The 13,153-nt window shown below is 46.6% G+C and overlaps 1 protein-coding gene across 3 annotated transcripts in view; it reads right to left on the reverse strand.

Annotated features, from left to right (window-relative positions):
• The window catches only part of PLEKHA3 (pleckstrin homology domain containing A3), a 71,228-nt gene that overhangs the window by 54,626 nt on the left and 3,449 nt on the right, over positions 1–13,153 (reverse strand). The window contains exon 2 of one of the 3 annotated variants that reach the window (XM_033946468.1): positions 8,842–8,953. The exons of the other annotated variants lie outside the window; for them this stretch is intronic. The gene's annotated coding sequence lies outside the window, so the exon portion shown is untranslated. The remainder of the gene's footprint in view (positions 1–8,841; positions 8,954–13,153) is intronic. 3 annotated transcript variants of the gene reach the window in all.

Raw genomic sequence — 13,153 nt, forward strand, 5'->3', positions numbered from 1 at the left:
GCGGAGAGATGAGCATCGACAGCATCAGCCCTGCCCAGCCGCCCCTCCCAACTCACACATCCGTCAGCGATGGAGGGAAACTTACAATTTGCTTCGGGCCTTCCTCATTGCCGGGTCCTGCCTTCGCGGAAACAGAAAGTAGGCAGGACCCGGCAGCGAGTTGTAAGCTTCCATCCGTCGTTGACCAGTCTCCTGCCTTAGCCCACAGCGAACTCATGCTTCGGGGCTCTAAGGTGTGTGTGCTGGCTTCCCTTCTCTTCTTCCCCCCCCCCCGGATGTAACTTCCGGTTTCAGAGGGAAGAGAAGGGAAGCCGCACACACACCTTAGAGCCCCGAAGCATGAGTTCGCATTTCCAAGCCGGTGAGAGGTGGTTTTGAGGGGGGGGGGTTTACATTGAGCGGCGGCAGCTGCAGGATTCCCGATAGATGACAGCTGGGCGGTCATCTAAATTAGGTGGGCGGAGCACCCGGCTAAAAGGCCCTGGGGAGAACACTGCACGTGATATCCCTATATAGGAATACAGGGGGTACAGGGAGACTCCCCGAACTACAAATCCTTTCTGCTCTGAAGAATAACAAAACATGTTAAAAACATTTTAATTGAACAATCGAAACATCGAAATAGCCATACCAATCAAAAACATTTATGGAGTTCAAACATTCTCCCAATGTGTTATAGCAATAGATTAATCTTCATACCCTTGAGGTCTGCCTGACATCAAAATCTCAGTCTTGACTCACACTTTCTGACTGAGACATTAGGCAGGTAGAGAAATAACTGACAGGATGGTGTTCCAAAATGACACACCTATCTATACTAGAAAAGATATTAGCAAGGTAAGAACCTAATCTCTTTTTCTAGTGCAAAAGATGTGTCAATCTGGACAGTAGGGATGTACAAAGGCAGTCCCCAAAATCTAAGGCAGGACTCTGCAACTGTTCATTACACTGAGGACCCAAAGTTAGTGTCCTCCTGTGCTGCCACACCCGCTCTGTAGGACTTGGAGAACATGAGCCCTACAAATCTCCCCACGCAAAATTGCCCAAATCTCCACCCACAGAAAGTCTACACTTCTTGTGGAATGTGCTTTCAGGAAGACTGGCAATTGCTTGCCATAGGCAATATATGCCGACAAGATAGCTATCTATATCCATCTTGAAATGGTAGCCTGGCTGGTTAGCACAAATAAATGGTCCAACAGTCAGAACTCATTGGTAACCTCCAGATAATGTAAGAGGACTCTCCTCACATCCAGCTTTCTCTGAATCCGGACCTTTTTCTTTGATCCTGTGGTCTGAAACGCTGGTAAGACTACCTCGATTAACATTAAAACAGCAAAATGACTTTCAGTAAAAAGGACAGGACCAAGCACAAGGAAACTCCCACCTCTGTGACCTTGAGGAAGGGTCCCTGAATGACAGGGCCTGCAGCTCAAAGACTCATCTCGCTGACATAATGGCCACAAAGAAAATGGTCTTGATGTAAGATCCAACAAGGACACCTCCTGAATAGGCTCAAACAGAGCCTAAGGCCTTGCAAACATGACATAGTAAATGACAGCAGATAAAGATCTGAATGGCCATCCAGTCTACCCAATATTCACACTCCTCATACATTCATGTTTAAATTGTCTTTAATATTTCAGCGCAATAGATCATAGAAGTCCGCCTTGTACGGTCTTTAGGTTCTCACTGCTGGATTTGCTACTGAAGCCCACTCAAGCCTATCCTAACCATCTTGTTACTGGAGCTTCAATCAAAGCCTTCTCCAGCTCATTCTCAACCAAATCACCATATACAGGGCACCCAGTACTGGCCTTAGTTTGTTTTATACCATTTATTTTCTAAATTAGAGATCCTCTGTGTTCGTCCTATGCTTTTTTGAATTCCATCACAGTTTTCATCTCCACCACCTCTCTTCCACGATGAAAACTGGTGTTTTACCGGTGGTCTGAGCTTTAGTGCCCCCTTTAGGAATCTGGCTTTGTCTGAATGAAAGATGCCACCATGAGGCCTTTGTCAAAACCTGCTTGGGAGAAAAGCTAACACTACTGAGATCATAGCACTAAATGGCTTCACCTGCTCTTTCATGCATCAATGTTGAAATGTCTCCCATGCCTTAGCATAAATAGAGACCGTTCAAGGCTTCTTGCCCCCTTTAGGAATCCTGCAATGTCTGGATGAGATTCCAAAGGAGCCTTACACTCTCAAGCCCTGAAACAAGAGAGTCCTGCTACTTAGACTCAGAGATGCCACTGTAAGTCCCTTGTCAAGGCCAGGCTGGAGGAAGGCTAACACGGGGATCAGAACAAAGAAAGGGTCCGCCTCCTCTTTAATGCATCAGTGCTGGAAAGTTTCCCATGCCTTAGCATAAGAAGAGACCGTTGCAGGCTTTTTGGCTCTGAGCAAAGTAGCAATGACTATCTCAGAGTATCTTTTGTGCTCTAATGCCGCGTGCTCAAGAGTCATGCCGTAAGAGCAAAGCAATCCGGATCTTCTATGACCACTAAGCCCTGAGCTAGAAGACTGTGTTGTACCTACAAGTACAAGAACTTTGCCCATCTGAAGACACACAAGGTCCATGTACCACAGCCTGCATGGCCAATAAGGACCATTCTAAGAGGACCATTCTCCCTGGGTGGTTTGCTGTTCTGTGAAGGATTCACCCTATCACAGGCCATGGAGGGAACACATACAAGAGCTCATTCTTTGGCCACGATTGGACTAGGATGTCCGGGCCTTTGCTTCTGGGCTTGGATCTTCGACTGAAGAAATGGTCCACCTTTTTGTTCCTCACTGTAGCCATCATAAGTTGGCCGACCCCATTGAAGAATGATGGATTGAACACTGCTGCAGATAATGCCTAGGTATTCTCCTGGGTATAAGGTCTGCTTGCTGAGGAAGTTGACCTAGACATTGTACACTCCTGCTACATGTATCTTGGAGATCTCCAGTAGGCGTAGCTCTGCCCACAGAATAAGTAGACTTCCAGGCTCAGCTGCGCACTCTTAGTGCCTCCTTGACGACCAACATGCCACCACTGTAGAATTGTCTGAGAAAATTCAGACTGCCTGTCCTTCCAGACTTCTTCAGCTTCTGTAACATCAAACAACTCCAGTTTGTTGATGGACCATTTTCTCCGAGAGTCCGACCATATTCCTTGTCTGTTGCAATGGCTTTCCCAGATGAACAAGCTGGCATCCATTTTGAGAATTACTCATGAAGTTATCCTGAGCAGCATTCCCTGTAATAATGACTGTGGACAGAGCCACCAACACGCAATGCAGTGGGATTCCGGAGTCCATGGAAGAGTCATTTGAAGGGAGCCCGTCTATGGAAACCTTGTGACCGCATCTATAGTGGCTGCCATGGAGCCTAGTACTTGAAGGTAGTGCAAAGCAGAAGGGACTGGCTTGGCCATCTTGCCCGCTATTTGAGTGCAAAGCTTTTGTTTGCGTTCCTTTGGAAGATAGACCTGATCTTCTGCACTGTTGAACAGAACTCCCAGGTATTCCAGGGATTGGGATGGAACCAGTTGACTCTTTTGAAAATTCATTATCCATCCCAGGCTCTGCAAGACATGGACCACTTGAGCCACTGCTTGTTCCTCTTCTGAGAACAATGGAGCTCTGATCAGCCAGTTGTCCCGATATGGGTGCATTTGCAACCCTACCCTGCGGAGATGCACTACTACCACCACCATTACCTTGCTGAATATGCAGGGTACTGATGCCAACCCAAAGGGGAATCTCAGAGAACTGATGTCTCTCTAAAACATGGAATCTCCTGTGTTCCAGAAATATGGCGATGTATACGTAAGGCTTCTGTCAAGTCTAGGGAAGCTAGAAATTCCATTGCAATGACTGACTGCATAATTTTCACGTGAATGGGCCTTGTTGATGTGTGGTGACACTGGTTCTATGGCCTGAATGTCTACAAGTCTCTGTACTGTTGCTAAGACACTGTATGACTTTTCTAGGCACCCCAACAGTGAATCCAAAAACCAGTCTGTTAGGGGATGGGCAAACTCTAGCTTGTATCCTCCCCAAATGAACCCAGAGGTCTGACGAGATCTGTTCCCAGACCTCCACAAATGCCAATAGTCTTTCTCATATCCTCGGGGAGAAAAATTCAGACCTGGCAATATTGCACCTTCTTGGAAGACAAAGTGGGGCAAGGACTGGCAACTTGGCTTCACCTAAGCCCTGTGAATCTCTGTCTTGAGCCCTGATAAGATCTCAGAGATGAGGTTTCACCCAAAAACTGTTGAAAGCGCCTGGAATTACAAAAATTAGAACCCCCTCCCCCCCCCCCCCCTTCAAACCTTTGAGGTTCTCAGTCTGCTGCCCAGCGGAGATTTTGGCCAGAAATCTGCCACGCTAACCATCAGATCATCCAAACCCTCTCCGAACGACATCTGTCCTTTCAAAGGGAGTTTGTTGAGAGTAGCCTTAAAGGTGGAATTTCAAGCCCATTGTCTGACCCAGAGCATTCAGCGGGCTAAAACTGAATAAGCCAAGACTTTGGTTATGACTGATGATGTCACAGAGAGCATCGGCCACATAACTCACTCCTGCTAGCATAAGCTGGGGTAAAGGCAATTGAGTGCCACAAAAGAGGCTGCTGCATTTGCTTTGATCCCCAAGGCCAAAGCTTTGAACTACTTTTTTAGGACCACATCCACTCTAAAATCCTGCATATCTTTTAATACCATGTCTCCCTCACTTGATAGGGATGTAGGCTTGGTTACCTGAGCAACTACGGAATCCATCTTAGGCCAGGTCAGGTTTCAGGATATCCACAATGAATATGTATGAGATGGATCTGCATGCACTGCCTCCTTGAGATGCAAATCTGTCTCATGCATATTTATTGTGGATATCCTGAAAACCTGACCTAGCTCCAATTCTCGAGCACCGGAATTGCCTACCCCTGGGCTAGGTGAACATCTGCTGACACACCTATGCATTAGGAAACTGCCTAGTCATTGTTTTGGCTACCTTCAAAGAGCCTTCAGGAGCATCCCAGTGCTCTATGACAAACACTCAAATCCAATTGCCAGGGAAAAGATGTGAGCTGTGCTCATATTGAGTGGAGTACGAGCGTAGCACGAGCGTAGCCCACATCTTTTGCCTGGCAATCGGATAGAGCATTCAGTGGAAGGGACCTGCTGGGAGTATAACTTCCACAGGAAGTCAGCAATGAGTAATAGAACTAAAGGTTTGAATAGTCAGCCTACTATGGGATCCTCCATTTGGTCAAGTACCACCACTGCTTCCTGCGTACTTGCTCCCGCTTACGACCCTCTCTCACCCAGCAGGGAAGAGTCGCCCTGCAACAACAAGGGCATAAAGACTGATCCCTCCCTCCCTGTCTGAAAGGTCCAAAGGATCCTGGAAGGCTTCTTCCAATGACACCGATGCACCCTGGGAGTCAAAGCCTCCTTGTGTGACCCCTGGCTCGCTGTCAGACCTCATATGAAAATCCTAACTATCCACATCAAACTAACAAATTCAGAAGAAATGGCTTTACTAGTCAGCAGTGAGTTCCCTTCTAGGTAACTCCACCTTATGTCTGTTTCTCAGGCTCCGTGGCTTCCTTACTCTTACGCTTAGGTAGGCTGCTAGTCTAGAGCTCCAGGAGGAAATTTCTTCCGGTAAACAGGCCCCCAAAGGTTCCTCAGCCCTAGAGACCAAAGAAGAGGCTAAGCCCGATGCTCCCGCCTCTCCTTCATGTGCTATGCAGCATGTAGCACAAGGGCGCTCCTTCAGTGTCCATCCTGCGCAAATCTGAAATAAATTAGGGGTAAAAGACTGAGAACATCATCCCTACCAATTTTGAGGCAAAATGAGGTGAAAAAAATTCAGGAAATTCAAGATAACCACCACAGCAGCATTTTGGCACAAAAATACAGCTCAAAAATGCCTTAACTAAAAGGTTGAACGAATCTAGGCCAATGAGGAATACCATACACCAATAGTTCCACTGGATATGAATTTTTATCAAAGGTGGAGGAGGTGTGTCTGAGGCCTTTATTCTATCATAATAAGACAAATAAAATTATTTGAGCATTAGTAGTGGATGTTTGAAAGCTATAGACATCACATGGTGAAGTACTTTATAAATGTTGGGTTTGTTTGAGGTATATTTTGAGTTTTAACCCTAACAATAGATTTAAATTGATAAATTTAAAGGCCATTTTAAGTGGATTAACTAAAAGTAAAACATGTCTGAAAACAAGATTTTAGAAATGGGGGCCCTATAGGATACACTGAAACTTCTAAATAATATTTTCAGACTACACCCTCCAATTTTGCCCATAGGCTGTAATAGCCTTACTCACTGCGACATGTGCTCTGAAGGTGCTGCAGCCTGCCTCAGCTCTAACTAGTAGCTGGATCTGGGAGAAAAATCCCTGCACCTTTTTGATACAGCATTCAATCCTTAACCCTATTCCTCTGCCCTTCAACCCAGCCGCTGATTAACCATTCCCCTTAACTGTATCCATGACATCCTGTTTGTCTGTCTTGCCTGTTTAGAATGTATACTCTTTCGAGCAGGGACTGTTTTCTTATTCTTTGTGACTCTGTGCAGCGCTGCATGCGTCTGGTAGCGCTATAGAAATAATTAATAGTAGTAGTAATAATAATAATCAGCCAGCACTCCAAATGCTGCGATCTTCAGGCTGCCATTCAGACCGAAGTAGGACTGATCCTCAATCCCCATGGAATAGCACACGGGAAGGGAGGGAAGGAGGCAAAAATCACAGACAGCACCCTGAAGAGCCCTGCCGAGTCCCCTGTGGATGCCTAACAGCCTGCACTCAAGCCCCTGCAAATCAGGTGAGTTAAGCTACTAGAGATAAGGACTGAACTCTAAAATGTTTTCTGCAGACTAGCCAAACAAGTCCCCAAGGAACTAACCTGCCAGCTGCAGACCCAAATCTGCTTCTTCTCCATGCAGGCAGAGCTTTCCCCTACACTGGGGAGCTCTAGTGCACCGAAAGCCACAAACCCCCCGAAAATAATAAAGAAATATACAGAGCAGATCAGGCAAACATGCAAAGGAAAAACTGAAGGGGGTAGCAGAGCCCTCTAGGAGGAGAAGGAGTTGAAAACCTGGAGAAGATTCCTTCTGCAAAGCTCACAAGCATGGGGAGAATACTCTACTGTCCAGAATGATACACCAATTGTAATAGAAAGACACATAGGGCTATATTCACTAACCAAACTGATCGTGTACCGATCGGTTTGCGACCACTTTACTATCAAATTTCCATCTGGCCTAATTCACTTACCTCCCCTGCAATCCGCTTGGAATCCATGCATGCAAATGAGGTGAAATGCATGCAAATTGGACAGCGTCCCAATTCATTACCCAAAATTTCACATCCGACTGGGCTGGCCGCTCAACCCAAGAAGTGACTGCTGGAAACCAGTCGAAAACATTTTTTCGACTCTCCAGCTCCATAGAAGCCCTGCTCTGCCCTGTGTCTCCTGCCTGCTCACCCCGATCTTCCAGCCCTGCTTTCTGTCCTGAGCCCCTACTCTCTGCCGTCTTCCCTGCAGTGCAAGCCTGCAGGTTTAAAGCGGGGCTGCACTGCGGGGAAGGGCAGCAGAGAGCAGGAGAGATCTGCCCGACACCCCTCAGGTCACGATCTCTCCTGCCTGCCCTGCTCTGCTGCCCCCCCCCCCCCGGAGAAAAAAGCAGGAGGAATACCAACTCCCTCCGGCCCACCCCCAACACCAAAGTTGGGAGCAGGAGGGGTGCTTGGTCCCTCCTGCTCCTAGGCCTCCCACCCTGGTCCTGTTTTGGCTAATCAGGGACTTCCCTAGACTCTTTCCTAAGGAAGTCCCTGATTGGCTGAGGTGCCCCGGCCCCTCCAAAGGGAGGAGCCTGAGGCACCTCAGCCAATCAGTACCTTAGGCCTCTCCTCATGCATCAGATTATGTGCCGGGGCGGGGCCTAAGGCCATTATTGGGCGGAGCAGGGCAGGAGAGTAGGAGCAGGAGGAGTTTGCTCCTGCTCCCGAAGATAATTGCCTGTGTATAGGAGCAGGAGGAGGGTTCAGGCACCCCTCCTGCTCCTGAAGATGTTGAGGGAGCCTTGCCCAAGGAGCAGGAGGGACCGGACACCCCTCCTGCTCCCAACAATTTTACAGGTACCGGGGTGGGTGGGTAGGCCGGACCCGACCAGGACCGGGCAGAGGGTGGTAGGCCTAGGAGCAGGAGGGACCGAGCATTCCTCCTGCTCCCAACTTTGGTGTCGGGGGTAGGCTGTGCCGGTCGGGGGGGGACTGCTGTGCTGCTTTTTTAAAATTCTGTTTTAACATGATGGCAGGAGGGAGTTAGTATCCCTTCTGCTTTTTTCTCCCGGGGGGAAAGGGGGGAGGGCACGTAGAGCAGGGCAGGCAGGAGAGATTGTGGCCTGGGGGGGGGAGGGCAGATCTCTCTTGCCTGCTCCCGAATTCTCCTGCTCTCTGCCACCGTTCTTCGCAGTACAGGCCCGCTTTAAAACCACGGGCTTGCACTCCAAGGAACGGCGGCAGAAAGTAGGAGAGTCAGCGATATCTGGCTGAGCCCTGACAGCAGTGACAGGAGGCTGCTTCTCCTGTCACTACTGTCAGGGTGTGCGCATGAGTGGGGATCGCTCTGGCCGTGGGTAGGGGGCGTGCTAACGATCGTCCTCATTTTCATGCAGGCCTTTACTGAATCAGTCGGCCGGCATGCAAACGGAAACGGATCGCACACGCTTTGGAGGTTTAATGAATCCTGGCCATAGTTCCAAGATTCTGGTCAATCAGAACAGGAACAGTACAATATTTTGGCTCCAAGCACTTACAGCTGAGTAAAACTGAGAGTCAGCAATCTCTGCACTTCCTTTAGCTTCTTCTTCTGGAGCAGTAGTGCTGGAGCCAGGGTGGCAGTTTCAAGTTTTAAAAGACAGCTGTTATCTGTACATGATCAAATTAAAATGAAATTTGGTTTATGCTGAAAACCAAGGCCCTTAAGCATCCATGATTGAAAACATAAGTCCCCCACCACCACAATTTCCCCCATTATTGCATATAGGTCACCCTGGATGGTTTTTGAGTTTTAATATTAGACAAAAGAAACTTGAATAAGCACATAATACAAGTTTTGATTTAAGGGACATTTATCCAACACCCATATTACTTATCTGCCCCCTTAGTTACTCAACCAATAGAAATTGAAATTGGTAATTAGATTCAATTGAATACAACCAGGTTTAACTATAGCCCTGCTGAACCTAAACCTTACTATAGCCTTCTTTTACTAAGCCGCAGTAGAGGTTTCTACCAAAGTACAGAGCGCTAAATGCGCTAAATGCTCCAACACTCATAGGAATTCTATGAGCATTGGAGCATTTAGTAATCCAGGCTGCAGTAGAATCTCTACCTTGGCTTAGTAAAAGGGAGGGAAGGAATATTTGAACTTTACCATGAGTGAAGTAATCACCACAGAGTTTCAGCAAGAAGTGTTCAAAGTAATTTCCAAAAGAGATCAGAAAAAAATGTTAATGAAATATCAGGCTGGAAATGGTTATAAAGTCATTTCTAAAGCTTTGCGAGGCATTATCTCCAAATGGAAAAGTACATGTGAACTGTGGTAAATCTTACCAAGAGTGGCCAGCTGGCTTGCTAAGTCATCCAGTAAGTCGCAAGCTTACCAGAAGGGATCCTGGTGATGCCACACCAGGAAATGGTTGCCCGAGTACAAAGCTCTGGCTCTAAAAAGAAGGAACCCAGGGCTTTGGCAATTATAAGCTCTATATTACTTTAAGTTACCATACTTACCAGAGAGGTTGAGGAAGTAGAATCCAAAGTTTAGAAGTAATGCAAATCGAACGAAAGCTTCCTATTTCAGAGATTTTTATGCACTGGGGAGCAGACCAAAAATCAGAGATGGTTTTCCATACCCTAGCTGCCTGACTGCAAGGGAGCTCCTGGAGGCCCAAGATGGCCCTGAATGATCCATTCCTCCACCTTGAGCTGAAAGGGTGGCTTGTGGACCTAAATGATGATATCACAGCAGTCCATTCCAAGATCCAAATGGTACTGGGTGAGCTCCATATTCATATGACCAAGCTAGATCATCACAGAGGGGAGATAGTGGATCAAAAAAAAAAAAAAAAAAAAGCAGGTGAACATGGAGAGGCCATGTGTATACAACAGCAGCAGATCTAGGAGCAACTTTCAGTATAAGACCTAGCAAATAGGTTGTGACACTGTTAACATTTGTTTGTGGGGAGTATCAGACCCTGAAGAGTACTGGAATGCAATGGAAGTAGTACAGTGAATCATCCATTCCCTATCAACAGGCTGGCCAGTAGATGCTGTACAAATTAAATTGGCCAGGGGTCATAGGGCTCTGGGGGCCGCAGAAAGACAACAAAGCAAGGAATATTTTGGCCTTAAAGAGAAAGTCATGTGTGCAGCAAAGGTAAAGAAAACCACTTAATGGGAAGGGCCTTTCCTAGACCTTTGTATGTATCACCAATTATATGGAACAGGATGAGGCAGCATGAATTTATAGATGATTACATTTAGACTATGGAAAAAGCAGCTGTAGTATAAGTGGCTGTTAAATGGGAACAAGCTGTGGAAAAGTCATGGAGTTGAGGGAGTCAGCAGGTAATAAAATGGAACTGTTAGGAATACCAATGAAATGGGGGTTGATGAGGGTGGGGAGATCAGTAAGAAGTGGGGACTAGTACAGTGTGTATACAGTGCAAATGGATAGCAGGGAATTGATAGATCACATCCTTATTTCCCCTAAGTTGGGAATTCAGCTACTCACTTTAAAAGTGAAAGGCCTCAATTTGATATAGAAGGAGCAACTGTCATATAAGGAGATATTTAGACCAGAAGATCATGGATGTCTTTGTAAAAGACATTTACAGAGGAGGTCAGAGAAATTGTTTCAGCACAAAAAAGTTGTCATATGTTCTACATTTCCAATGTACTCTCTAGTTACAACCCTAAACAAAGGCGCAAGGTGTAATTTCAAAAGAGCAACAGTTAAAATCATGCAAACTGCTCCCTCCACCTTGGTGTTCAGACACCCTATAAAACTGCAGCACCAAAGTGAGAGATTTGTTGCTGAACCCCTTTGCCCGTACTGGCTGAGCAACAGGAAGCCAGCAAAGTGCTCCAGGTGCCGATGCCGACACTTCCGTGCATGCTCAGTTCATGCAATTTAACTGGGCACGCATGGAAATTCTAGCACTGCAGGCTGGAGCAGCCTGCTTGCTTCCTTGCTCCTCAGGCAGCATGGCACCAGGCTCCAGCAAATAATGTCTTCCACATCCCCGCAAGCAAAGGTATGATGGAACAGCAGCAGAAAGGGTGGGGAGATTGGAGACGGAAGAAATGCTTGCCCATCCCACTCCATCCCAGAAAATCAACCTGTGTACACCCCTGGTTGCAACGTTAAACAAATACTCCTGGAGGAATTCTGCGAGTGCCAGATAACGGTTCAAATAAACGGTTGATTTTTGGTCTGCTCCCCAGTGCATAAAAATCTCTGAAATAGGAAGCTTTCGTTCGATTTGCATTACTTACTGGATGTGTAGTGGGTCACTTCCTCCTCTACTGCCTGTGTCTGCATTAAATTCTGCACAGCATATGCAGAATTTTGTGTCTCCTGAGGGGGTGAGTAATTCTGCATGAATTCCGCCAGGAATAAACAAAGGCACGGGGTGTAATGTGCATGATAATTACAACCCTAACCCTCCTACAGGAGAGTCTGGGTAGGACATTTTAGTCTTTATATGTCATCTGTTATGTTGCTTTCTTTTTCATCACACTCTAACATCCTCAGATATTACTCCTGGGAAAGTCCATGCATAGCAATCTGCAAAAAATCTGCATACTTTATTTGTCCATGTAGCACAACATAATTACTGAATAATTAAAATAGGGGGGGGGGGAAGTTAGTGCTCACAGATGCAAAATTACTACAAGATGTTTTATGCAGATCTTCCCCATTATAAGGCCAGACTTATACCCTCTGTTAATTTGATCAGCCCATCCCAACCTTAATTTTTTCTCTCTTGTTCCCTCAAGTTCAATTCCTCCTATTCAGAGCTTAATTTTCTAGGGGAATGGCCTGAAACGCAGGTCCACCAATTTTTTTCAGACTACAGAACAAAAGGGTCTGTGTTTCCTCTCATACCTTCCTTTCAGGGAGACTGAATGGAGCAGGAGGGGATAGAGAGAGCCCAGAGGACAGTCACTTTACTCCATAACTCAGTCCTCCTTTTCCTGTTGCTGCTGCCTCTGGTTTTCTTGCCCACTCCACAGTTCCACTTCCTTTCTTTGTCTACTAATTAAGCCTTTCTTCTATCCCAGCTCTCTATCTGCCTCACCACTCACTAAAAGACCTCTCACTCTCCTTGTCTGCAGTCTGGCCCCAGGTTTCATATCTTTTGGTTCTTCATATCTCCCACCTCCAGCAAGACCTCAGTTCACTGGCTCGCTGTACTCGCCCCAAACTGAAACCCTCTACTCCTCACTTCACTCCCATCCATACTCCAGAAACATCTTAACTCATAGTTTGGGTCTCACTTCTCATTCTATCTTGATGCCGTCTCTTACTTTTTCTGCTCATGTGCTAATATTGCTGCTGTGCTACTTCCTTAATTTCCAGCCCATGAAGTGGACACTGCCTCACTGTCTCTCTTCTTTACTAACGCATAGCGCGGGTTTTAGTGCCAGCAGCGACGGTAACTGCTCCAATGCACATAGGAATTCTATGAGCGTCAGAGCAGTTACCGCCACTGCCAGAACTAAAACCCACGCTACGTGTTAATAAAGGAGGGGGTAAATTTATTTGGAAGAACAAAGCACCAAGAATTGCACTTAAGAAACTAAAACTCTCCAAAGACAGGAGGATTAGGCATCTCTAACTTTAAAGACTATCGTACTGCTTTCCGACTATCACAAGCATTACACTGGTTCATTCCGCTGGATACTACAGACATAAGAACATAAGAAGTTGCCTCCACTGAGGCAGACCAGAGGTCCATCTCGCCCAGCGGTCTGCTCCCGCAGCAGCCCATCAGGCCCATTGCCTGAGCAGTGAGTGGTCCCTGACTAGCTCTATAACCTATCTCTACTCCTATCCCTATA

Source organism: Geotrypetes seraphini, chromosome 5, assembly GCF_902459505.1.
Source record: "Geotrypetes seraphini chromosome 5, aGeoSer1.1, whole genome shotgun sequence".
In the NCBI taxonomy this organism is placed as follows: domain Eukaryota; kingdom Metazoa; phylum Chordata; class Amphibia; order Gymnophiona; family Dermophiidae; genus Geotrypetes; species Geotrypetes seraphini.